We start from the raw sequence: 26,091 nt of genomic DNA, 5'->3' as shown, positions 1-26,091 counted from the left end.
TGCTGGGGTAAAGGTGGGGCAGAACTTGTGGGAGTGGCCAACTAATGACTGGTTCAGCGGGAGACCTATACCATGAGAGGAAGCTCACCCATAAGGGCCAGGACCCAGAGGCGCGAGAACCCAGAGACCTAGTATAGAACCAAACAAGACTGGCAAAAAAGTCAATGAAATGATACCTAATGATAGTCTGCTATACTGATAGGTCAGTGCCTAGCCCAATCATCACCAGAGAAGCTTCACCTAGCAACTGATGGGTGCTGATTAGATATCCAAACATTAGGTGGACCTTGGGCAATCCTGGGGAAGAAGGGGAGGAAGGATTATAGAAGCCAGGAGGGTCAAGACACCACAAGAAAACCCACAGAACCAACCAAATTGGGCTCATATGGACTCACAGAGACTGAAGTGACAACCAGGGAGCCTAAATGGGACTGACGTAGGCCCTCTGCATATATGTTACAGCTGTGTAGCTTGGTTTTCTTGTGGGACTCCTCACAGTAAGAGCAGGGGCTGTCTCTGACTCTGTTGCCTGATCTTGGGACCTATTCCTTCTACATAATTGCTCATCCAGTCTTAATAGAAGAGGAGGAGCCTCCTAGTCTCACTGCTACTTGGTATATCTTGGCTGGCTGATACCAGTGGAGGAGTGGATGGGGAGATGTAGAGGGGAGGTGTGGGGGAGGAATTGGAAAGAAGGGAGGGAGGGGAAACTTTGGGTGGGATGTAATAGCAAAAAAGTAAATCAAAAAGGTATGTATGCATATACACATATGTAATTTATGCAATATATACAATTTTATTTATGGATTTTCACATATAGGGATATATGCTTATCAGTCTGAATATCCCCACGATGGACACCAGAGGGCACCCTTATACCGTTATAAGTTGATTGTTTCGCATCGAAGTACAATCAAAGTAATTATAAAATACAGAGAATTTTGTTCAGTTTGGTAGGATTTATCAGCTCTTGCTTCTAGAGTCTGGACTTTGATAGGGAATATTAGGCAGAAGACTAAACTGGCCTAGGCAGATGTTGCTAAGCCATAAATATGAGAGGAGTTATTAAAGGAATAAGCAATATAGAGATATATATCAGGTATCATCTATATGGAGACTCCCAAATACAAATTTTGAAATTTTATTCTGAGACTCAGATGTATGTCCAATTGACTATTAGATGAATATCCAAATGAAACTAAAAATTTTCAAGACAGAACTTTAATTCTTTTTAAAAAGACATGAAAGCCAGAGGGAGCCTTGATGGGAACTAGAGGGAATTCAATGGGATGGAGAAGAGAAAAGAGAATAATGGGGGGTAAAGTGAACAAAGTAAGATTTTTATATATATATATATATATATATATATATATATATATATATATATATATAACTCTGTGTGTTTGTATGAAATTGTGAAAGAATAATTAAAAACTTCAATATTTTTCTTTCTTTGCTTTCCCTACAGATTCCTCCCAATTTCTTCCCATGGCACAACCCTCTAATGATATATCTTCTCTTCTTAACATGATTGCTCATTTCTTAGCATTCCCCATCTCAGTAAAGAATCCCTCCTTGTTCAAGTCTTCAAACTGCTGCTACCATCTTTGGTATATCCCTCTTTTATTTTTTTCCCATTGAATTATACTCCTCTATTAATTCTGTTTCCTAATTATCTTCTGAATTCATCCAAATAAAAACAATTCCCCACTCCTGGCCACCATCTTGTCTAGCCTAGACTATTGCAATAGCCTTAAAGGCATACTTTCCATGTCCAATGCTGACTCCTTCCATTTATTCTGCATATGGCATCCTTTGTCTAGCTAAAATCTAAATATGTCATATCTTTGTGTGAAAATTCTTAAGGGATTTCTTAGCTTTCAGAATGATCTTCAAATATCTTATTATGGGATTTATTTATACTCCTTTTAGGGTATCTGCTTCTGTGTTATGTACCACTTTAGAGAAATTGGGGGTGAGCCTATGAATGAAACATATTCTGTGCTTTCATGGAACTTAACTACTAGGGTCAGAGCATATAGGGTAGGATCACAGAAGGCCTTTCACTGTGCTTCCTGCTTCCTGCTCTAGCTTGTTCCTCTCCATTCCCTCTCCTCCCAATCTGTTCCTCCCAGCCCCTTTAGACCACAACTCTGCCAAGCAGAGATACTTCGAATTTGCACACACTTCTCTTTTTTGGTACCTTCATACCTTGGTCTGGCTCTTTTTTGTTCATGTGCAATTCCAGTTATAACTTTTCTATCAGGGGAAAATTCGTTCACCTTTCAAAACTAATTTCAGATGTTGTCCCTTCCAAGAAGACTCCCCCCGACTTCTCTTTATTTGCTAAGCCTAGACAGTGTATGAACACTGCATCATAGAGTCCTGTTTTTCTGTCTTGCAGCATTTCACATATAGCGTTGTAGCTGTTTACTGCTTTGTTTGTCCTGGTTTTGTGAGACATTATTACACAGAGACCTTTACCCTGGAGAATAAGTAGAGCCATTGCTAAGCTGCTCATGTCTTCTGTCTCTTGCTACCCTTGTTCTCAGCCACTACCTGCACTCATTTGACTCAAGGTCTTTAATGTAATTGTAATTTTTGACCCTTTGTTCAATGTCTTTCTTTTGATCTATTTCCTCCAGAGTTGTTCTTTAGAATGCAAAATGGACTAACAACAAGCTGCAGAGGAGCCTTGTCTGCTTTCCTTTCATTATTCCACACTGGTACACTTTGTCCAACTGCTAGAGACTGAAGAACGATGATGTAGGACCGACAAATGGACTTTTCTCATATCCAGCTTTGAGTGACCGTGTTATTCTCCAGTTTATTTAAGTGACTATAGGCACAAAACAGACTTTTGTTTATTAAGGCTTCAAGATATATTTTACTACTTCTCAAATGATATTTTATCTGAGCTTTATGAAGACATGCTTGCTAAATGTCCCTTCGTATACCTTCATTCCACTTTCTATTGTAGTTCAATTCCATCTAGTTTGATCATGACAGCAACTAATGGCAGACATCACTGCCATTAGAAGGAACTTCCAGTGTTCAAGGATTTCTCTTTTACTATCTCTTCTGTTTCCCTCAGTTCCTGCCAGTTAAGCCTCATGAAACTGCAGTAATAGTTAGGTACAGTCTTCACTAATCAGGAAAAGTTTGTATAAAAAAGACTTAAGGACTGAGAAAGTGTGGGGGAATGGGAGGTTTGTATTGAGGGGAAGAAAGTAAAATAGCTGTCAGGTAAGGAGAAAAGAGGAATGGAAAATAATAAACATGCAAGGGCCGCAAGAAACAGCTGGGACTCAAGGCAGTGTTTACTCAAAGAAACAGGAGGCTTCTGTGCAGAGCAGCTGCAAGGCCGAAGCTTCCTGCAGATGGAGCCCTTGTCACAAATTTAGGAACAGAGACACGGGTAATGGAAATTCACACTGATCAGAGAGGAACAAGCCTCCTTTTTATTTGTTTTCCTCTTTCTCTCCTTTTTAACTTTAATTGTTTTCTGCACCTGGACCCCGGCTTTTTTTTTATGTCTATGAAAGAAGTACCCCACTCCTTTTGTGCCAGACATGACAACAGCAAGCGCATGTCAGCTAATTCTCCCCTCGCTAATTTGTCAGGTTTTCACTGCACCAGTGCATTCTGTGCTTCCGATTTTATCCGGTACTTCCAAGTCCTTCTGGCATTTCCTTCTCTCCTTTCTTTTTTCTCTCCCTTTCCTGCTGCCCACATGGAAATATACATTTATTTCCTACTTGTAGGAAATCAATGAAGTAGCAAATAAATGTATATTTATTTCCTTGTCCTTTCCCTGTGTTTACAACCACACAGAAGAATCTTAAAAGCTACTGGTCTATAATCCTGGTGAATTCATGAACCACCTCATGGCCGCCTTCTTTTTCACCATCAAACTTCACTAAAAAAATAGTGTGTGCCAATGCCTTTTCTTTCTCAGTCCCTACTATATAGCTTCTGTAACTACAATCTACTGTAACATCTTGTTTGAAGGTTTTACTGAGGAAACTGAATGTTTCTCAGAAACCATTCTCTTCTGTATATCTGACATATCCTTTAAATTATCTGCTCCTTTGGTTTCAATACTGTTTTAGCCCTTGTATTCTTCCACTGCTGTCCCTACAAATGCTTCTTTCTATAACCTATTCATTTCCTTTTCTACCACACAAGTGTGGATCTCCTGCATGAATGTTCCTTCTGCTGTTTTCCTCCAGTTATGGGAATGGTCATCCCCCATTATGATTTATTTCCAATAGTTATCTGTGTATCTGTCCAACCTCCTAGATCAGAGCCATATATCTGAATATTTGATGAATATCCTAGGTGTTTTTCAAACACCTTATATTCAGTTATATCTAAACTTGAATCTATTGGCTTTTGACCAAAGTCATTATGTACTCTTCTCTCATTCCTTCCCTCCCTCTTTTTCCTTCGTTCTCTCCCTTCTTCCTTTTCCTTCTTTCCTTCCTTGAGAGTAATACCCCTTTATGGGTTTTTCCATGACCCACTCATTCAGTCTTTTACTGAAGATTTAGAGAGCTACAATATTGTTCTTGCTTTTAGAACTTCTAATGATCTAAAGTCCTTCAATTAGCAATGTGCTTTACAATGTCTCACCATACTTATCTTAAAGAAATAATCCCATATACACTTTACCCATGAGGACTTCATCTATTTCCTCTATGTCAACACTTAGAGTTGCTTGCTTATAATATTTGTCAATTGCCCTCATTTGGTGGCTGGGCTTCAGGTTCTTGTTATTAAAGAGGAGGATGTGAAAGGTAGGAGATTTGAACTGGAAGACACACTCAAAGATGCCAATTAGAGGGGGAGAACAGCTTGGCTTTGCAAATTAGGAGGTGATGTCCTTTCTACATTCTTTATAAAATAAAGTAGGCTTGGAGTAAAGGGACCATTCAATTACATTTCAGAAAAGGGAGCAGAGCCAGAGATCATTGGAAACTGACCAGCAAAGCCGAATACTTAGAAAATTGTGTCCACAAATGTACACTTGAAGGAAGATTATTTGGATACTTATGCTGACATTTTGCAATATCTTCATATAAAAAAGAAGTGATCTAGTAGAACTGACAGGATTTATATGCAAGAGACAGGAGAGGCCCAGCATATGAAATGAAAGCTAGCACTTCTGGCCATGAAATGGTAATAGCTAAAATTAATTTCTTAAAAGCTTAGAAATTGGGCAGAAGTAACCAGAGAATGAACAAATTCCTGTAAGAGAAGGGACTGAAAACAATGAGAAATGGTCCAGGGGAGAGAAGTCCAGCTTTCATTTTAAGCTGTCAGAGAGGTTTAGTACAGTTGAAAAATAATTTAAAGAAAGCTCTCAAGGAAAGAAATGAAGCCAAATGATTTGATGAGAAAAATTGATATTTTCCATTTTAGAACCAACTAATGGGAAGCACAGAAAAAGAATAAAGAAATTAGAATAGAAATAGAGAAACAATCAAAGAGCAAATGACAAATGCCTCTAATAGCTTGAGTCAGAGTAATCTGAGGAAGTTGCAAAGGCAAATGACACTGTCTCATACACAGGAAGAGAGGAGGGTTGCTGTATGCGGGAGAGATTATAGGTACGTAGGCTGTAGTCACTTCAAGTCAGTGAGGAGAGTTCTTTATGAAGCTATAAGACAGGAAAGGATTCAGGCTAATACACAGTCCGCCAAACCAGACAGAAAATTGAGAGTGACTCAGCAACAGGCTTCACAGCTCCGAATGGGAGTGAATATCAAGAGCAAGGTGTTGAAGAGAAGATCGAGATCTGTGTCCTTTGTGGCCACAGCACAGTGGTAAATCTCCCAGCTTTAGGGTACAGCTAGCATTGAGTCCTTCCTCTACTATTTAACCAGCCATGAAACTGTGTGCTACCCATTTTAGTCTCTGGTTCCTTGGATTTCTCATCTGTAAAGTGATGTTTACGTTTCTGTGGAGCTCAAATGAGAATACATTCATGAAATGTCTGAAGCCAAACGTGGATATTATTATTCTAGGACGTATTGGGGATGGGCTGAGTGAACATTTATCTGCTCTTTATTTGTTCTAATATAGAAGCTGATGTCACTGATATTTCTGAGCAATGTTTTTGAAAATCTTCCTGTTAGGTCTCATGATAGCATGATTCATGATGCATGAGACACATCTAAAGGCTGTCGAAAGGAGTGACAGGTGATCAGTGAACCTCAGAGATCACGCAAGAAAGCAGAGGATATTTAGCATCTTTAAATAAAAGCATTTTGTTTGAACAAAATGCAATTTCATGTGCCACTGAATTCTATTCTGGTCAGAGAAGGGCCTGTGGTATATGACTGAAAGACAACAATGAACCCTTGAATGCTGTCCTGTCTGTATCTGTGTTCATTGAATGGTAGAAAGAAATGAATGATGTTGAGTGCAAGATCTTTTATCCTTTGGACCCCTATTTATATCTGTGATAAAGAGTCTGCTTTTGAGAAGCTACATGTTGAATGTGGCTGAAATTGCATGTAAAATGAAAAGAGAAAGAAAGAAACAGAATGCTACCTTTCATGTCTTTGCCAAATCCTTATTGCTACAGTCCAGTTCAAGTCCACAGGAGCTCTCAGATTATTATAGGGGCCTTCTAATGGATGTGGTGGCAAATCTTATTCTCAACTAGTTCCTCACATTGGTTTGCAAATGTGATCTTTCTAAAACAAGATGACGAACATTTTACTGCCTTGTTCAAAAACCTTTAGTGGTGACCTATTGGAGGAGTTAGCTTTTTTCCCTTTATATAAAGGCCAGATAGTAAATAGCTTAGACATTTTAGGACACATTGAATTGTTATAGAATGTTTCTTGGCTCTTTTTATTTATTGCTTTAAATTTTGAAAAGCAATTGTAGCTTGTAGGCTGTACGAGATGTACAAGGGCTTGATTTGGTGTTTCAGGTTACAGTTTGCTGACCTACAGAATAAAGGAATGCAAGTTCCTGACTACAGTTCACCATGGCCTCAGACTCTGGTCTGCTGGTGCTTTTCAAGATGTGTATTACCAAAGAAACTTCCCACATCCTTTACTGTAGTTATGTTGAGCTGGTGGCAGTGTCTAGCAGAACAGCAAACAGGTTTTTACTTGTTTAACACATCACTAAAACTGTCTTCCGTTATCCAACTGGAAAACTCCCAAAGACTCCACTAAAACTGTCATCTCTTCTATTAAAGGTTTTCTAACTGCCTCCTTTAGAATTGGTCTCTGTATTTCAACAAATGTGGGTTTTTGTATCTGGACTATTTTCTTTGGCTTATTTGTGCTCTCTCCTCTCCCTCCTCTCTCTCTCTCTCTCTCTCTCTCTCTCTCTCTCTCTCTCTCTCTCTCTCTCTCAAAAGCAGATGTTTTATTTATATTTCAATTCTTAACATACAATAGCTGCTTAGCAAACATTTAAGACATAGATGATTGCAGACATGGAAATATCAAATTGTTCTGGGTATGGTGGCACATGCCTTTAATCCCAGCATGCAGGAGGCAGAGGCAGGAGGATCTCTGTGAATTCAAGACTATCATAGTCTGCAGTGAGAGTTTCAGGACAAAAAAAATATATAGAGTTATAAAATCATCCAACATCAGCTTTAGAAGACAAAGTAATAAAGAGATCAACAGTCTGCCGAATTCCGAATTGCCATTACAAATAACTGGTCCTCAGAAGGAAGATTTTTGTCTCTTTTTTTGTTTTCTTGTGACAAGGTATCATTTGGTAACTCAGGCTGACTTTGAAACTGGTATGGGCCCTTGTCTTATCTCAAATTCTCAGTTTCTCTGACTCAACCTCCTAACTTCTGGGATTACAGGTGTGTGCCACCACGCCTGGCACCAAGCAAGTTATGTTCTTAGTCTATAGAGAAGTTCTCTGACTCTCATTCTTACACTTTGCCATTTTCCTGTATAAGCTCACTGGAGTGTATAAGGAGTGGGGCAGCCTCCCAAGGCAGATTAGTATACTATATAAGGATTATTTGAAGGATCTCTTCAGTTGAATCTGAAAATGTGGATACTCATTATGACTCTAAGTTTATTTAGTTTTATGACCCTGGATAATTTTTCTCACTTGCAAATGAGACATTTCATGGCAAGTAAATACATCAGACTTTGAAAAGTAAATATCATGATTTCTGTCATTTTGGGATATTAGATTTTATACAAGTTCATAAAATCTTATCTGTATAAAGGGCATGAAGAGTAGAAGCATGGCACTCTGGGAGAATGAATGGCTATAATGGGAGGGGAAGATGATAGAAAGAAGTGGGGAGTGAACATAGCCAAAGTGCATGATATACTTGTGTGAAGTTGACTTTATGCAACCCATTGCTATGTATAATGGATACAATTTTTTTTTTTAGATGGTATCATGCTACGTTACCCTAGTTAGCCTGGAATTCCCTATGCAAAGTCAGCTGGCCTTGAATTTCAGATCTTGCATCAGCCTCTCAAAGACTAGGATTACAGTCATGAGTCACCATGCTCAGCAATGCAGATTATTACTATATTTTTGGAGAAGAAATTCCATCTAACTTCACTTATTAGCATCCTAAGCAGGAACATAAAACCTATCTTTCAATAAATACATTTTAATGAATGGTTTTAGGGTCTTAGTATTGTTAGTGAAAGGTTGATGACTTTAATAAGTGCTAGTGAACTGCCCTTGGAATGTAACTGCCTCATCTCACTGAGAAAACGTGCTCCAAGTTCCAAGCTGATGACTTATGCGTTAGCTTTGGGACATAACTCATTCCTAAGTTTGAGGCTGTCTCTACTTAAAATACATCAGGCATAGGTCAGAGGTACTGGAATAGGAGTCAAACAGATTAAGAGCAAAGCCATAAAAATGAGATCCAAGAGGAAATATGATCTTACTGTGTTCTAAAATTAGAGAAGGGGACAGCGAGTCTTCTCACTGTACAGTCTGGAGTGGAAGATGCATAAAGGAAATAGACTGGATAATAAAGAATAGGAATATTTGGAAGCTTTCAGAAAAATAGCAATAGTACTTAATATTGATTAAAGTTTACTATGTGTCAGAACTATGAAAACCAATTCATATGACTGTCAATTTAATCAGAACAGCACTACCATAAGATAAGTACCTTGTTGTCTTCATTTTACTAGTGAGGAAAGCACCACACAGAAAAATTAACTAATTTGTTTAAGCTGCCATACCAAATAAATGCAGTGCATGAATTTGAATGCAACTCTTCGGATTTCACTATCCACCATCCAATAGCCTGGTTTTTTAAAAATATGGGGTGCTTCCAACAATGTATGATTTAAAAGTGTCAGGGACATTTTACTGACCACTTAGTATCTGTAAAAAAACTGGTCCAACTACTGGAAATAGGGGACAGGGTGCCTGAATTGAACTGGCTTGGCCCAGTGATCAGATCGGTGAATGCCTTAACTCTTATCACAGAACTTTTCTCCAATGATTGATGGAGGCAGATGCAGAGATCCACAGCCAAACACCAGGCAGAGCTCCAAGAATCCAGTCAAGGAGAGAGAAGAGGGATTCTATGAGCAAGTATATCAGGATCATGATGGGGAAACCTGCAGAGATGACCAAACCAAATTAGTGGGAACTCATGAAAGTTGAATCAATGGCTGTGGAGCCTGCATGGGGCTGGACTAGGCCCTCTGTATGGAGAGACAATTGTGTAGCTTGATCTGCTTGGGGGGGGGGGCTGGTGGTAGAATCAGAATCTATGCCTGGTGCATAAGGGGGCTTTTTGGAGCTAACTACCTATGATGGGATACTTCATGCAGCCTTGAGGCAGGGGCAAGGGCTTGGACCTGCCTCTACTGGATGTACCTCCCCATGGGAGGCCTTGCCTTCTTGTGGGGGGGAGTGGGGGTGGGTTTTGGGGGAAGGCTGGGGGGCAGGAGGAGGGAAGAGGGGGATCTTTGATTGGTGTATAAAATGAATGAAAAAATTTTCTTGATAAAGAAATGGTCCAAAGGAAAATGCATAATAAAAGAGAACCTGGTTAGATCAATGGATTGCTTTCTAGTGATTTCACCTCATCATCTTTGGGCATCAAATACTCAGAGAACAGATGTCACACCCCACTTGCCCAAGACAGTGCCAAAAGTACTTATTTGAGGTAAGCATTTTACAACCTAACTACACCCATTGCTCTTGGTTTCTTGAGACAGATTCTTGTCATGTAGCTGAGGCTAAACCTGACATAGCTGCACATCCCAAACTGGACTTCAATTCATAATTCCTCTATGTCAGACTTTCGAGTACTAGGATTTTAGGTGCCCATGACTTTTTGTGGCTTTGCTATCTTAGTCTCAGTAGTCATCAACTTTTGGAAAGTACAACGCTAAGATAGAAATGTTGAGACCAAAGAGCCACCTCCCCAAGAAAATGCTGTGGGAGGAAGAGAAGTTTTAGAAACAAGAGCCATCTACCTTTTGCTATGACAGAAGAACGCCGGAGTTAGTTGTTCAAAGTTAAGATGAGAAAAGCTTCAAGTTATCGTGATAGAAAGTGTTTAATAAATGTTGCTTGTCAACAATTGAACATGCATATTGCATTTTATTAAATGTTTTTAAAAAGGAGAAAAATAATTGTAGTCTTGGCCATGAGGACTCTTGGGAAGATCAGAAATGCTAAAACTCATAAATGTGTATGAGAAATGGGAGCTGAAATGGCCAGAGGGCTGCTAAGGCATATCATGGAAGAGAAAGCAGAGAAACAGAAGAAGGCAAAAGAATAGCATTTTCAGTTTAGATATTTTTATAAGAAATTGACAAGACAGAAATTTAATATTTGTCAAAACAGCGTTAGTTGTGAGACATTCATTAATATTTACAATATGTAAACTACCTTAAGATAAGAAATTCTAGTATATGCTATAGTAATTTATTTAAAACCACTTCTGAAAAGATAAATTGCTTTACATACAATAGATACTTCTTGATATTAGATATTATCACCTGAAGATGAGAATTCAGTGACTATTTCTCCTTTAGGTTCAAATTGGAGCAGATGTGTAGAAAATGTTGTACAAGGACAAATGCTATTGTGTATAGCCACCATCTTTTATATCTATCTGGTGTGGCAAGTTCAAAGATGTCTGATTACAAAAAACATCATTCCTTAAAAATCCTATGGCTTATATTTCAGAAAAACATCCGTCCTGGCAGCATTAAGTAGATTCGGAGGGCTTAAAAAAGAGTACATGAAGTTGGGAGTGAAAACTAATGGTGGTACAGGGGTATAAGTGGGGAGGGATTTGGGGATGGGTTGGTTTAAAATATATTATATTATATTGGAAATTCTCCTACACTAAATTAAAAATTTATCTGAAGGAACATTTAAAGTCACTGAGAAAGTCTTAAAATATTCAAATGTCAAGAATCAGAGTAATGCAATCTTTAAAGACACAAAAAGAAACAAGTTCTTTCTGATGGTCTACTATGAATGTGGATATGGTGGCCACTTTCATAAACTTACTCCTATTATTCTCTTTGTGAACTGTTTTGGTCACACTTATGGCTTTAGATCATAATGTGGCTTAAAACAACATTAATATCTGTGGTCAACCTGTTACTGAATGCCTAGTGGTAACCCTAAAGTGAATGTTCACTAAGAGTTTTCATGATATTTACATAAAAATACATTGAGGGGATGGATGATAGCTCAGTGAATCAAAGCACTTGCTGCTGTTGTGGAGGACCTGGATTCAGTTCCTAGAACCCACATGGTAAATCACAAACACTTGCACGTCCTGGTTCAGGCCATGTGACTCCCTTTTTTGGCCTCTGACGGCATGACATGTATTTAGTATATATACATATATGCAAGTGAACCATTTATATACATAAAATAAACATAAATCTTTAAGCAATACATTGAAATAATGTGTTAAGTTTTTTTTTTTTCTGGTCTCTGGAGAAGTTAGAAAAGAACAATTAGGATTCTTTTCATTTAATATTGCCTAACTGCTTAAGTACATTTTTACCATGCTTATCTTTTGGGGTGTAAGTTGGAGGATTTAACATGGGAGTAAGTAATCCATAACATTGAGAAATCTTCTTTTCTGAGATGCTTTTGACCGAGGTTTCGTGGTCGCTTCAGCAGCAAATATACTAAAATTGACCGAGGTTTCTAGTCCATATGACTGGGTGACAAGAGGTGGGTGGTTTTCACAGGTGGAGAAAGCTTGAGCCTGGCCTCCACACAGCAGATCTTCAGCATATGGAAACCACAATGAGGAAGCACAATGATGGTGATGGGTTGAGACAAGGTGAACATGCTGAGAAGAAGACCTAGAATCACACTGACAGTGGTAGCTGAACTGACAAGCATGGCCTCTAATTCATGGGTAAGATGACTATAACATCATTTCCACAGAGACAGGCAGGAATTCAGTGATTGCTACTAAGAAGGCACTGGTCCAGGTTCCCAAGGCCACAGTACATGAAGATGTGATTATTCACAATGAGGGTGTAACATGGAGGACTGGAGATCTGCTATAAGCCACAACTGCAAGGAGGAGACATTCATCCTTAGAAAGAGGGATGTGGTCATCTGGGCATAGCATCTGTTAGGGGTGACAATGGGAAAGTCCCTGAAGCATCGGATCAGTACACAGTAGTTTCAGCAAAGCTCAAGGAAGGCTAGATTACTGAGAAAAAAAAATGCATGAGCCTGTGAAGTGAAGAATCCATCTCATTGCAATAACAATAAGGCTGTTGCCTAACTATTGTGACCAGGTAGAAAAAACAGCAGTCACAAAGACAGCTTTAATTCAAGATTGTTGGGGAAATGAATTCATTCACCTAAGAGGCATTGTCTCCTTCTAAACTTCCCATTTACTCAAGTGCTGTGGAAAGGAGACAAAAGAGAATGTGATCTATAGGGGGATGGAGAATGGCATCTCAATAAGTTGTTGAAATTCATGTTCTGGAGCTCTAATTATTTTGTGTCATTTGTTTACTGGGTTAGGCTCAGCTGTTCAAGTGTTCAGTGGTGGAAATATATCTTCTCTTTGCTTTTTTTGTCTTATAAAAACTTAAATGACTATGAATAACTGATTAAGTTTTTGCCCTGTTAGAGACCAAATAAAGGCACTTATATATGAACAAGTTAGGCAATCATTAGTATTGATTTGAACAATAATTACTCTCCTAAATGGGCTTAGCTAGACGATTGACTTTATATTTAATACAGAGCCAAATATACTATGCCTCCTCCAAAAATGTACTTGCTAGCTGTACTTAAGTTGATTCACAAAATTTAAAAAACCTTAACACTTAAACTCTAGTATCCCTTTTAATGCTGGGAACTTCTCTACTACTTCACCATTTTGCTATTATTGTTCCTATATGCCGTTTCAGCCTATAATTATAAATTACAAAATAAGTAGGTAAAGCAACTGTTTACTTCAAATACAAAACAATACTACCCTAAGTGACCTAATATAAATGAAACAATTGGTGGATGCATTGAAATCTCATTCTTTGTTCATATATTTTAGTATTTATCTTGAGTTGAACATAGAACAGAACATAATATCTTTCCTCCTACTGTCACCATACGGTTTAAACAATGGAAAAATGAGACAATGGTTGCCAGAAATTGTGATTAGCTACACGGTAAATTTTAAATGCATATTTACAAAGGTGTTAAAAAAGAAAAGGCAGCATTCATTTTACATGAAAGAAATGACCAATGGAAGTCTCTTTTGGCTTTATGATTTTCTTATGTAGGTGCAACATTGATTTTCTCAAAATGTGTAGTTACATTATCACTGTATATAATTGGGTAATTCTTCATAGCCAAGGCAGAACATTGAAAAACAGAGAGCAAGCTAGGGAGCCAGCTATATCTAAGCACAAATGCTTTCAGCCACTAATAAATTGTGTAATTTTGAAAAAGTTGCTAGTTTCTTATGCAAAATGAAAATATGACTTAACCCCTGATAGGACTCTTCTGAGAATGATATAATTTCCACAAAACAGTCCATAAGAAAGAAACCATGTTGACATCTTGTGACATTATTTGTTAATTATTTAAATGTTCAATTTGTTTGGGAAGGTGTTCAAGAGAGCACCTGGCACATTCCTAGTCACCCAAGATGCTTTCATTCCCTTTCTGCTTTCAGTCCCTATGTATGGCTTTTCTTCAGCTTAAATCTCATTCTTGTAAACATGTGTCCAAATGTCATTTTGTCTTACCTTTCTCTGTGAGTTTATCATGTTCCAGAAACAGTACAATCTGAAGTTTTAGGTTTGAGTAACAACTAAAGAAAGTTTGACTGCCTAAGTCATTAAATTTGTTCCTGATGGTAGGCGAGAAAGACACACAAAGAGATGAAAATTACTCACTGATTTGGGGCTGGAGGACAGCACCAGAGAAGTGCACCTCATTCATAACAAATATTTTGCAGTTGGCAACACCCCCACAAATGACTAATCTCCAGAAAGAAATTTGATTCCTTCAACTCGAAGGGAAAGAAGTTGAACGCAGGCAGCTGTGGCGATAAATCTTCCTATCAGTTGTGGTTATGAAGCTGGAAAATCTCGAGTTAGCTGTGCTGGTGAATCATGCACATTTATTTCTATGTGTTTAAATATCTTTTCTTTCATTTACACAGAGGTGACTTGTAATAAGCCTATCACAAAAGGTTGGTATCCAAAAAACAATAAAATAATTTTCCAGCATACATAATAGTATAAACCCCAGTTCATGACATATAATTTTTCTTTGCCTGAGTAAATATTAAATGATATTTCTTCTTGGAGTGTCCAAAAATTCTGTTACTTTGTTCATAGCCACATAAAAAATAGAGATGTCTTTTCTGTATACATTAAGATTCTTTTAAAATATTGGTGTTTGCCCAAATATTTATAGATCACATATATTTCAGTATAGTTATGAAAAACCATAATTCAAATGTAAGAGTGAGTTTTGAAAATTTAGATACTCTTTGAGTGGTTTAAGCATTTATAACTGGAGCCAGCAAACAGGCAAGAGTCCTGCAGGCAGGCCGCTCCACCACTGCTGCCACCCACTGGACTGTGTAACCTACAAGACCCAGTCTGCCACCCAAACCCATCAAGATGAAGTCTCAATTCTGAACACTTATGCCCCATATACAAGGGCACCCACATTTGTAAAAGAAACATTACTAAGGCTTAAATCCCACATCAAATCCCACACATTAATAGTGCGAAACTTTAACACCCAGCTCTCACCAACGGACCGATCTGCCAGACACAAACTTAACAGAGAAAAAGGGGAACTAACAGATGTTATGACTCAAATGGACTTAACAGACATCTATAGAACATTCCACCCAAACACAAAAGACTATACCTTCTTCTCAGCACCTCATGGAACCTTCTCTAAAATAGATCACATGCTTGGACACAAAGCAAATCTCAACAGATACAAAAAATTGGAATAATCCCTTGTATCTTACTGGATCACCATGGCTTAATGTTAGAATTCAACAACAACACAAATTAAAGAAAGCCTACAAACACATGGGAACTGAATAATGCTCAACAAATCACCACTTGGTGAAGGAAGAAATAAGAAAGAAATTAAAGACTTCCTACAATTCAGTGAAAATCAATTACAACATACTCAAACTTATGGGACACTATGAAAGCAGTGCTAAGAGGAAAGTTCATAACACTAAATGCCTACATAAAGAAGTTCGAGAAATCTCACACTCGTGACTTAACAGTATACCTGAAAGCTCTAGAACAAAAAGAAGCAAACTTACGCAGGAGGAGGAGATGACAGGAAATAATCAAACAGAGGGCTGAAATCAGTAAAATTGAAACAAAAGAACAATACAAAGAATTGATGAAACAAAGAGTTAATTCTTTGAGGAAAACAACAAGATACACAAACCCTTATCCAAATTAACGAAAAGGCAGAGAGAGAATATCCAAATTAATAAAATCATAAATGAAAAGGGAGACGTAACAGACACTGAGGAAATCCAGATTATCATTATGTCATACTTCAAAACCTGTACTACACAAAATTGGAAAATATAAAAGAAATAAACAATTTTCTGGATAGTACCACATACCAAAATTAAATCAAGACCAAATAAGCAATTTAAATAGACCTATAGCCCCTAAGGAAATAGAAACAGTCATTAAAAGTCTGTCAACCAAAAAAAGCCCAGGGTCAGATGATTTCAGCACAAAATTCTGTCAGAATTTCACAGAAGCACTGATACCAGTACTCCTCAAATTGCTCCACACAATAGAAATAGAAGGAACATTGAAAACTCTTTTTATGAGGCTACAGTTACCCTGATACCCAAACCACACAAAAATTCAACAAAGAAAGAGAATTACAGACCAATCTCCCTCATGAATACTGACGCAAAAATGCTCAGTAAAATACTGGCAAACTGAATCCAAGAACACATAAAGAAATTATCCACCATGATCAAGTAGGTTTCATCCGAGAGATGTTGGTGTGGTTCAACATATGAAAATCGGTCAATGTAATCCACCATATAAACAAATTGAAAGAAAAAAACCACATGATCATCTCATTAGATGCTCCAAAACCCCTTCATGATAAAGGTCTTGGAGAGATCAGGAATACAAGGAACATTTCTAAACATAATAAAGGCAATATACAGCAAGCCAACAGACAACATCAAACTAAATGGCAAGAAACTCAAAGCGATTCCACTAAAATTAAGAACAAGACAAGACTGTCTGCTCTCCCCATATTTATTCAATATAGTACTTGAAGTTCTAGCTAGAGCAATAAGACAACAAAAAGGAGATAAAGGGGCTCCAAACTGGAAAGGAAGAAGTCAAACTTTTGCTATTTGCAGATGATTTGATTGTGTACATAAGTGACCCCAAAAATTCTATCAGGGAACTCATACAGCTGATAAACACCTTCAATAATGTGGCAGGATATAAGATTACATAAAAAAATCAATAGCTTTCTTATATACAAATGATAAATGGGCAGAGAGAGAAATCAGAGAAATAGCACTCTTTACAATAGCTACAAATAACATAAAATACCTTGGGGTATCTCTAACCAAATAAGTGAAAGACCTGTATGACAAGAACTTTATGTTTTTGAAGAAAGATATTGAAGAAGATATCAGAAAATGGAAAGATCTCCCATGCTCTTGGATAGGTAGGATTAACATAGAAAAATGGCAATCTTACCAAAATCAATGTAAAGATTCTATGCAATCTCCATCAAAATCTTAACACAATTCTTCACAGACCTCGAAAGAACAATACTCAACTTTATATGGAAAAAGAACAAAACAAACAAACAGGATAGCTAAAATAATCTTTTACAATAAAGCAACTCCCGCAGGCATCACCATCCCTGACCTCAAGCTCTACTTTAGAGCTATTGTAATAAAAACAGCTTGGTATTGGCATAAAAACAGACACGGATCAATGGAATCAAATCAAAGACCCTGATATAAATCCACACACCTATGAACATCTGATTTTTGACAAAGAAGCCAAAACTGTACAATGGAAGAAAGAAAGCATCTTCAACAAATGGTGCTGGTATAGCTGGATGATGACATGTAGAAGAATGCAAATAGATCCATATCCATTGCCCCACACAAAGCCTAAGTCCAATTGGATCAAAGACCACAACATAAATCCAGTCACACTGAACCTGATAGAAGAGAAAGTGGGAAGTAGCCTTCAATGCATTGACACAGGGGACTATGCTGTGGGATGGTCTGTATGTCAAATGTGTTGCTGATTGGTCAATGAATAAATCACTGATTGGCAGTGGCCAGGCAGGAAGTATAGGCGGGACTAACAGAGAGGAAAATTGAGAGAACAGGAAGCTGGGGAGGGAGACACTGCCAGCCGCGATCAGGACAAAGAAGATGTAAAGTACCGGTAAGCCACAAGCCACGTGGCAAGGTATAGATTAATAGAAATGGATTAATTTAAGCTGTAAGAACAGTTAGCAAGAAGCCTGCCATGGCCATACAGTTTGTAACCAAAATAAGTCTCTGTGTTTACTTGATCGGGTTTGAGCGGCTTGGGACTGGCGGGTGAGAGAGATTTGCCCTGACTGTGGGCCAGGCAGAAAAACTCTAGCTACAGGACTACTTCCTGAATATAACACCAGTAGCACATACACTGAGATTGACAATTAATAAATGGGACCTTCTGAAACTGCAAAGCTTCTGTAAGGCAAAGGACGTGGTAAATAAGACAGAATGGCAGCCCACAGAATTGGAAAAGATCTTCACCAACCCCACATTTGACAGAGGGTTGATCTCCAAAATATATAAAGAACTCAAGAAACTAGACATCAAAATGCCAAACAATCTAATTAAAAAATGGGGTACAGATCTAAATAGAATGCTCAACTGTAGAATCTCAAATGGTCAAAAGACATTTAAAGAATTGTTCAACATCCTTAGTCATGAGGGAAATGCAAAGCAAAATGACTCTGAGATACCATCTAACACCTGTCAGAATGGCTAAGATAAAAAACAACGATGACAGCTTATGATGGAGAGGATGTGGAGAAAGGGGGAACACTCCTCCACTGCTGGTGGGAATGCAAACTTGTACAGCCACTTTGGAAATCAGTATAGCAGTTTCTCAGAAAATTGGGAATGAGATCTACCTTAAGACCCAGCTATACCACTCTTGGGCATATACCCAAATGATGCTCAATCATACCACAAGGACACATGCTTAACTATGTTCATAGCAGCATTGTTCATAATAGCCAGAACCTGGTAACAACCTAGTTGCCCCTCAACTGAAGAATGGATAAGTAAAATGTGGTACATATACACAATGGAATATTACTCAGCGGTAAAAAAAAATGATGATATCATGAAATTTGCAGACAAGTGGATGGAACTAGATAATATCATCCTGAGTGAGGTAACCCAGATCCAGAAAGACAAACAAGGTATGTACTCACTTGTACATGGATATTAGATGTAAAGCAAAGGATACCCAAGGTATAATCCAGAGCCCCAGAGACAATAGGTAACAAAGGTGGATCATAAGAGGGACACATGGATCACCCTGGGAAGGGGAAATAGTTGAGATCTCATGGGTAAACGGGCAGATGGGGGTAGAGGGGAGGGGATGGAGGAATGGTAACATAAGGGATTGGGATGGTGGAGTTGGGGGAGGAATGGAGAGGGAGAGAAATGAAAGAGTTATCTTGACAGAGGGGGCCATTATGGGGTTAGGGAGAAACGTGGGTGCCAGGGAAATTCCCAGGAATCCACAAGAATGACCACTGCTAAGACTCCTAGTAATAGTGGAGAGAGTGCCTGAACTGGCCTTCTCTTGTAATCAGATTGGTGACTACTCTAATTGTCATCATAGAACCTACATCCAGCAACAGATGGAAGCAGATACAGAGATCCACAGTCAAGTGCTGAGCTGAGCTTCTGGACTCCAGTTGAAGAGAGGGAGGAGGGATTATATGATCAAGTGATGTCAAGACCATGACAGGAAAACTACAGAGACAGCTCATCCGAGCTTGTGGGAGCTTCTGAACTCTAGATCAACTGCATGGGACCGATCTAGCCCCTCTGTATGTGGGTGACAGTTGTGTAGCTTGGTCTGTTTGTGGGGCCCTAGCAGTGGGACCAGGAGCTGTCCCTAGCTCATGAACTGGCTTTTTGGAACCTATTCCTTATGATAGGGTGCCTCGCTCAGCCTTAATGCAGGGGGGGGGGGGGGGAAGTTTGGTCCTGCTTCAACTTGATATGCCATGCTTTGTTGACTCCCATGGGAGGCCTTACCCTTTCTGAGGAGTGGATGGAGGGGGTAGGAAGGAGGTAGGGGAGGGAACAGGAGGAGAGGAGGGAGGGGAAACTGTGGTTGGTATGTAAAATAAACAAAAAATTTAATAATAAAAAAGGATGTATAATAGGCTTTCTCTCGGGCTCGTGGCACCGGCAAGATGGGCAATTGTCATCGTCTCCTTACTTCCAGGAAGCTCCACAGTCACTGAAGGGACCAGAAGTGGCATGATAAACAATTCAAGAAAGCCCACTTGGGCACAGCCCTGAGGGCCAATCTGTTTGGAGGTGCCTCTCATGCAAAGGGAATTGTGCTGGGAAAAGAATGGGTTGAAGCCAAACACCCAAATCCTGCTGTCAGGAAGTGTGTCAGGGTGCAGCTCATCAAGAGTGGCAAGAAGATCACGGCTTTCATGCCCAATGATGGCTGCTTGAACTTCACTGAGGAAAATGATGATGTTCTGGTTGCTGGATTTGGTCAAAAAGGTCATGTTGTAGGTTGTATTCCTGGAGTCTGCTATAAGGTTGTTAAAGTTGCCAATGTGTTCCTTTTGGCCCTTTCCAAAGGCAAGAAGCAAAGACCAAGATCATAAATTTTGACAATGGAAACACAGTAAAAAAATTTCATATTCTGAAAAAAATGAATTTATAATCGTGTGTAGATGTAACCAACGGTCTTATTAAATAAGAAACACAGAGAAGATTCAGAGAGAGAAAGCCAAGAGGTCAGAGCTAAGAGCCTCACCCTTCCTGATTCAGGGATCCTCTTCAGCCAAGAGAGCTCTCCGAAAAGGGGGCCTACTTCCTGTGTGTATGTCTTTATATACTCTAGCTGTTCTGCCTTCTCATTGGTTGTAAACCCAAACATGTGACTGCCTCATCACTGCCTGAATGTACCGCCCTCCAGGTCCTTAAAGGTGTGCGCCACCGCCGCCATGCACTTGCTATGGCTCTAATAGCTCTGACCCCCAGGCAACTTTATTTATTAACATACAATTAAAATCACATTTCAGTACAAGTAAAATACCACCACAATCGTGGGTCTTGAGCAATGGTTCAGTGGTTGAGAGCACTTGTTGCTCTTGCAGAGGACCCAGGTTCAAATCCCAGCAACCACAGTGTGGCTCACAGCCATCTTTAACTCCAGTTCTGGTTCTGTGTGTACCAGGCATGCATCCAGGGCACATATATACATGTAGGCAAAACATTTGTCCACATAATATAACTCTAAAATGTTTCCTAAAAGGTCTCCTTAAAAACAAAATTGACAGCCTTAATATTGAACAAATGTTTCCACTTATGGACTTATGGGATGTCCACTCTTTGCAGTTAACTGGGAGAAAGAAAACAAAGGAGGAAAGACTGTTGTGTATATCTCATTCAAATGAAGTTAATTTTTTCTAATATGGTTAATATGAACTTCTACAAAGGTTTCTTATAGTAATGATTGTGGTCTGCATACATGGTTGTTGGAATGAGGGATGGTGTTTATCAAAACATTTTCTTCTGTCTGCTCAGCTCTTCATTAGTTCACCTTCTGTTCTAACAAGGCAACTATTTAACTAGTTACAATGAAGAATTAAAATTTTTTTTTTAATCTGGGCATAATCAGAATCTCCAAACCTTACGATGAAAAAAAAATGAACCCTTTCATTCTAAGAACAGTGCACAAGGTATGCAAGCAGCCCAAACTCAACTATCCTTGGGAGGATAGTACTTACACAGCAGTTTCGTAATTTCCAATTGGCAGAAGCTTTCCTACATTGTAATGACAGTTTCCTAGATCCATCCTCACATTGACCTGTGTATCCTCATCTGAAAAGCTATGTGAGCTTCCTTAGCTCATGATGGTTTTCTCTGAGTGTTCTTATATATAAGAGAATTCAATATAGGTTTCATGGTTATGAGGTATCATTACTTCATCTCTTTACCATCCACTTAAAAAACACTGAATTTTCCTTGTGCTTTCACAACCCACTGGCACCTGCCAATCTACAAGCCTAGTTTCACACTTAGGCCTGTGAACCATGTTGTTCATGTATGGGTCAACTTTTCTGGATAAGTGCAGTTACCACCCCTTATCAAGGAAGCTTCTGTTGACAGTAAAGAGAGACCACTGCAGAAAACCACAACTGGCTACAATGCAGAGATAGATCAATGGGTCATGGGGATGACTCAGGGAATATCACTGAATGGGAATCAGAAAGACAGAAAAATTGTAAGAGCCAGAATACCAGGATGTGTGCTGTGAATCAGTCTCTGCTAGAAATGGCTGTATAAACAAGACCAGAACAATGACAATATCAATGCACATATTAACACCGAAAGTTATTTTGTGGCGTTTCACCACTAGACAAAGAACTATAGACAACTAATGACTTCTGGGAGGAGGAGAATAAGTTTCTCCCAGAGATGAGTCCCCTTATTGGCTGTCCAGTGTAGAGTGGTCAGCCCTGAAACCAATATACAAACAACAAAAATGGACTCAACAGGTTGTACTTATATATTTATGCATATATGCACATTTATATGTATGTTTGTAACAATAATAATTAAGAAAAAGAGGCTATCAACTTGAGTGGGGGACATGGGAGGGATTAGAGGGAAGGTACTTGGGAGGGGCTGGAGCGGGGAAAGAGATAGGGGAAAGTTATGTAAACACTTATTGAATCTTTCCAATGTATCAAGTTCTAGTGCAGTTGGTAAGGATGTAGCAATGAACAAAGGAATAGGCTTATGCTCTACTGGGCTTAGGTAATCAGTAACAAGCATCATATTTTGATATTGACAACTTATATAAAGAAAATAAAACAGGGTCATAAGAAAATGATGAAACAAAATTATTGTTACTGGACTGTGGTTTCCAGGAAGGAGACACTTGTGCTAAGACGGAAGGACACAAAGAAAACATCCATGCTAAAGTACAGGGAAAGAACACTCATGACAGAATAAGCAGCTAGCCCTCAAGCCTGACAGCATAGGCAATACAAATGCTTGTCTGTTAACTGGGAGATAATTGTGGCTGAAACATAATGCTGTGTGTCCAATCCTTGTGGTCTGTTGAGAAATTTTGTCATTTTAGCACTTGAAATCTTATGTTCTAGAAACCTCTAAATCACTTTGTGGGATTTGGGATTACCACAGAAACTCATTATAGCATGAACTTCATAGTCAGAATGCTTTACTCTATGTTAAGCATGCTGTGGTCTTTTGTCTCATCTCAGATGATAGAATTGCAAGATATCTCAACCACAAACCCAGATCAACTCCTGAGATGGACTGTAACAGTATTCCTGTGGTAAGTCGTTTAGGATAGTCAGTTATTCTTAGTAATATACTTTGCAGTGAAGTGAGACTGAGACTGATTTTCCTACATGAACTACTCTCAATTCATTTATTATACTTCCTATGACTGTACAATTGATTTTCTTTGAACTTCAAGGCTCAGTTTTACCCTTTGCCCAACAATGCTCCATCTTTTGAAGCTTGACTCAGAAGTTCATTCCATTGAGGTACTTTTGAATGCTAATTCTAATATCCAAATCTTTACCTTTCACATCTTGTTTTATTTGTGTTACCAAGAATTTGACAAATTTAACTTTTGGCTTTTTACTGAAATAATTTGATAAAAATGTTAAATATAACCAGGATCTTGGACACGTCACTAGAGACATTCTTCCAATATAATATTGATCCATTAATCAAGGATAGGAGAAGTTTTTAATATACACTAAACCTTAAAAATTTAAGCTTATTTTATTTACCCTTGATTTGGGATGCAACATGCAATCACAAGACCTATCATTTCCTTTGGTAGATAATTGGTTATAAGAATTGTAGCTGGAATGGGTAGAGAACATTATGAAGATCTAAGAGAGAAAAAGGATTCTGAAAAGTAATTCACAGGTCTTACAATTTAAAGAAGATTGAAAGATGAGAAAGAAGGCTTGAGGAAAACAAAGAATTAAATATTGTAGCTTGCCATCAAAGTCATTTGTAATAAGCCTACAGTCATAGGAGAGATAGAACTAAATGGATGTGAATGCAATCTGAATTACAAACATACATGGTGGTCACATTTTGACTGGAGTGCTATAGTTGAGGAACAAGAGCTTTACATGATTCAGAACTGTGCTTATAGAAGAATAGTCTGACATTTATAATTTATTGTAAAGCTATGGTGTCCCCTGACAATTCTTTCTACATGTCAAGCTCCATCATTAATAAATTTCCTCACTGTAGATTGAGTTATCTTTTAGGAAATTTAAAAAAATTGTATAAAGAATATGTTTAGAAATTCGTTGACAATTTCACTCTTCTACACAATTTATTATAATCACATCTATGTTGAACTATTCCTCCCTGCTCCTCATGGAGCCCTCCAAGTGGGTCCTCTCCCTTTCATGTCTTCTTTTTCTTACATATCCCATTGGATCAAATTAGTAGGGCCTGCATATGCATGAGTATGAGGCCATCTACAGAAGCATGGGCAATCTATCAGTGGCCATTTCCCAAAGAAAAATTATTTCCTTCCTGGCAGCTATCAATTTCAGTAGCTCTATAGCTAGGGGTAGAGCCTCATGAATCCCTCCCCTCCCCAAGGGAGAATGTTGACTGGCTCGATCTTGTACAGGGGTTTGCAGGTAAGCACAGCTGCTGTGAGTTCCTGAGTGCAATAGCAATGTCCTATCCAGAGGACAGCATTGCACAGAGCTCTTCTCCATCTTTCAATAATTTTTTCCTGCCATCTTTCTGTCATGTTTCCCTAGCCTTGGCAGAGGTCACTTATGCTCAGCACTTTCACCAGTAATGCATCTCGGCACTGACTGCTGTCCACCACAGAAAGAGCCTCCTCTGGCCAAGGTTGAGAGCAGCATGAATCTATGGATATAAACATAAATATTTAGAAGGCAGTTTGAAAGTTTATAAAGAATATTGTTAGTACTTTTTTGAAAATTTCATTCTTTTTTCATGTCATTTTTCAAAACAACAGTAGTAGCTTTCTCCATGAGTTCTCTAATGTTCTGAACCATGGGTTTTTGGTCAGGTTTACAGTACCAGGCATGGATTCCCTGTTGTGTAGCAGGCCTCACATCCAGTCACAAAGTGATTGGTTACCCGCCTGCCTCAAACACTCACTACACTCTTGTACCAGTGAACACATCTTATCTAGAAGGTTGGTATTATAGTATGCTGAGTCCAGTGCTATGAAAGTTCACACAGGATTTGTCTCTCAGAGAGGACTGCATAGCACCTTCAGGTACTATGAATGTTAACCAGTAGGTAGGACATTTCCCAGTCAGTTCCCAATGGATTTCTTTATTTGCTACAACCAAAGTGTGTTGTGTCCTTACAAATAGGGTCTTATCAAATAGCATATGGTCGGCAACCAAGGTTACTGGTTATAGCCTGCTTTGTTTGGGGCCTTCTGAGGCCTTTTTGACCAATTCATTGTAGGGAGGAATTCCATACTTGATACTGAGATTATTATTCAATAACTCATGTTATCTGGGGAAAGCACTGTTTACCCATGTAAGATACAAACTCTGTTTCCTCCTCCTCTTCCCCCTTCTTTCTATATAGACAAAACTTCTCCCATTAAAATATTATTTTCCTTGTGTGTATTTGTGTATGTCTGAGTGACTGAATGCCACTTATATATACATGATTGTGAAGTCCAGAAGAGGACATTCGATCCCTTGGAGCTGGAGTTACAGGCAGTTGTGAGCCACCTGACATGGGTGCTGGGAACTTAACTCAGGTCCTTTGGAAAAGCAGCAAGTCTTTTTAACTACTGAGTCATTTCTCCAGCCCCTCTTCTTCCTGTTTTAAAATGTTATTTTTAAATTAATATCTTAGAATTAGTAGGTTTTTATGAGGCTTTTTTTCATGAATTCTCAGTTTTGACTAACACCTTCCTCTCTCCTCCCAATCCCCTGCCCCAAACTTCCTTTAATCTCCAGTTTCCTCATCTATCTGCTTTTGTATTATGAGTGTTATACTGTCCTTTTACTCCTGGAGTTCTTCAGCTCCTTTTAAATTCTGGCTTCCTTTCAGAATTAGTTCTTCTAACCCTTATCCTTTATGATCCAGAGCAATGGTTGGTTCAGTTTCTCTGTAATTAGTAATTGTTTTGATTGTTTGCTTCACAACTCATAGTCTTTTGCTCCAAGCACTGATATCTGCCATTGTAATAAGACTATATCTACAAAATAATCAGTGGACTGTACTAAACCATGTGCTGTAGTTTGCCAATAGCTGGTCTAGAGCAG

The 26,091-nt window shown here is 38.6% G+C and overlaps 1 pseudogene; it reads left to right on the top strand.

Moving 5' to 3' along the window:
* Window positions 1-19,980: 19,980 nt before the first annotated feature.
* On the top strand, window positions 19,981-20,412 carry LOC128115960 (40S ribosomal protein S23-like; annotated as a pseudogene).
* Window positions 20,413-26,091: the final 5,679 nt, after the last annotated feature.

Source organism: Peromyscus californicus, unplaced genomic scaffold, assembly GCF_007827085.1.
Source record: "Peromyscus californicus insignis strain IS unplaced genomic scaffold, ASM782708v3 Scaffold_10__1_contigs__length_136768540, whole genome shotgun sequence".
Taxonomy (NCBI): Eukaryota; Metazoa; Chordata; class Mammalia; order Rodentia; family Cricetidae; genus Peromyscus; species Peromyscus californicus.
This window is presented reverse-complemented; position numbering and strand designations above follow the sequence as displayed.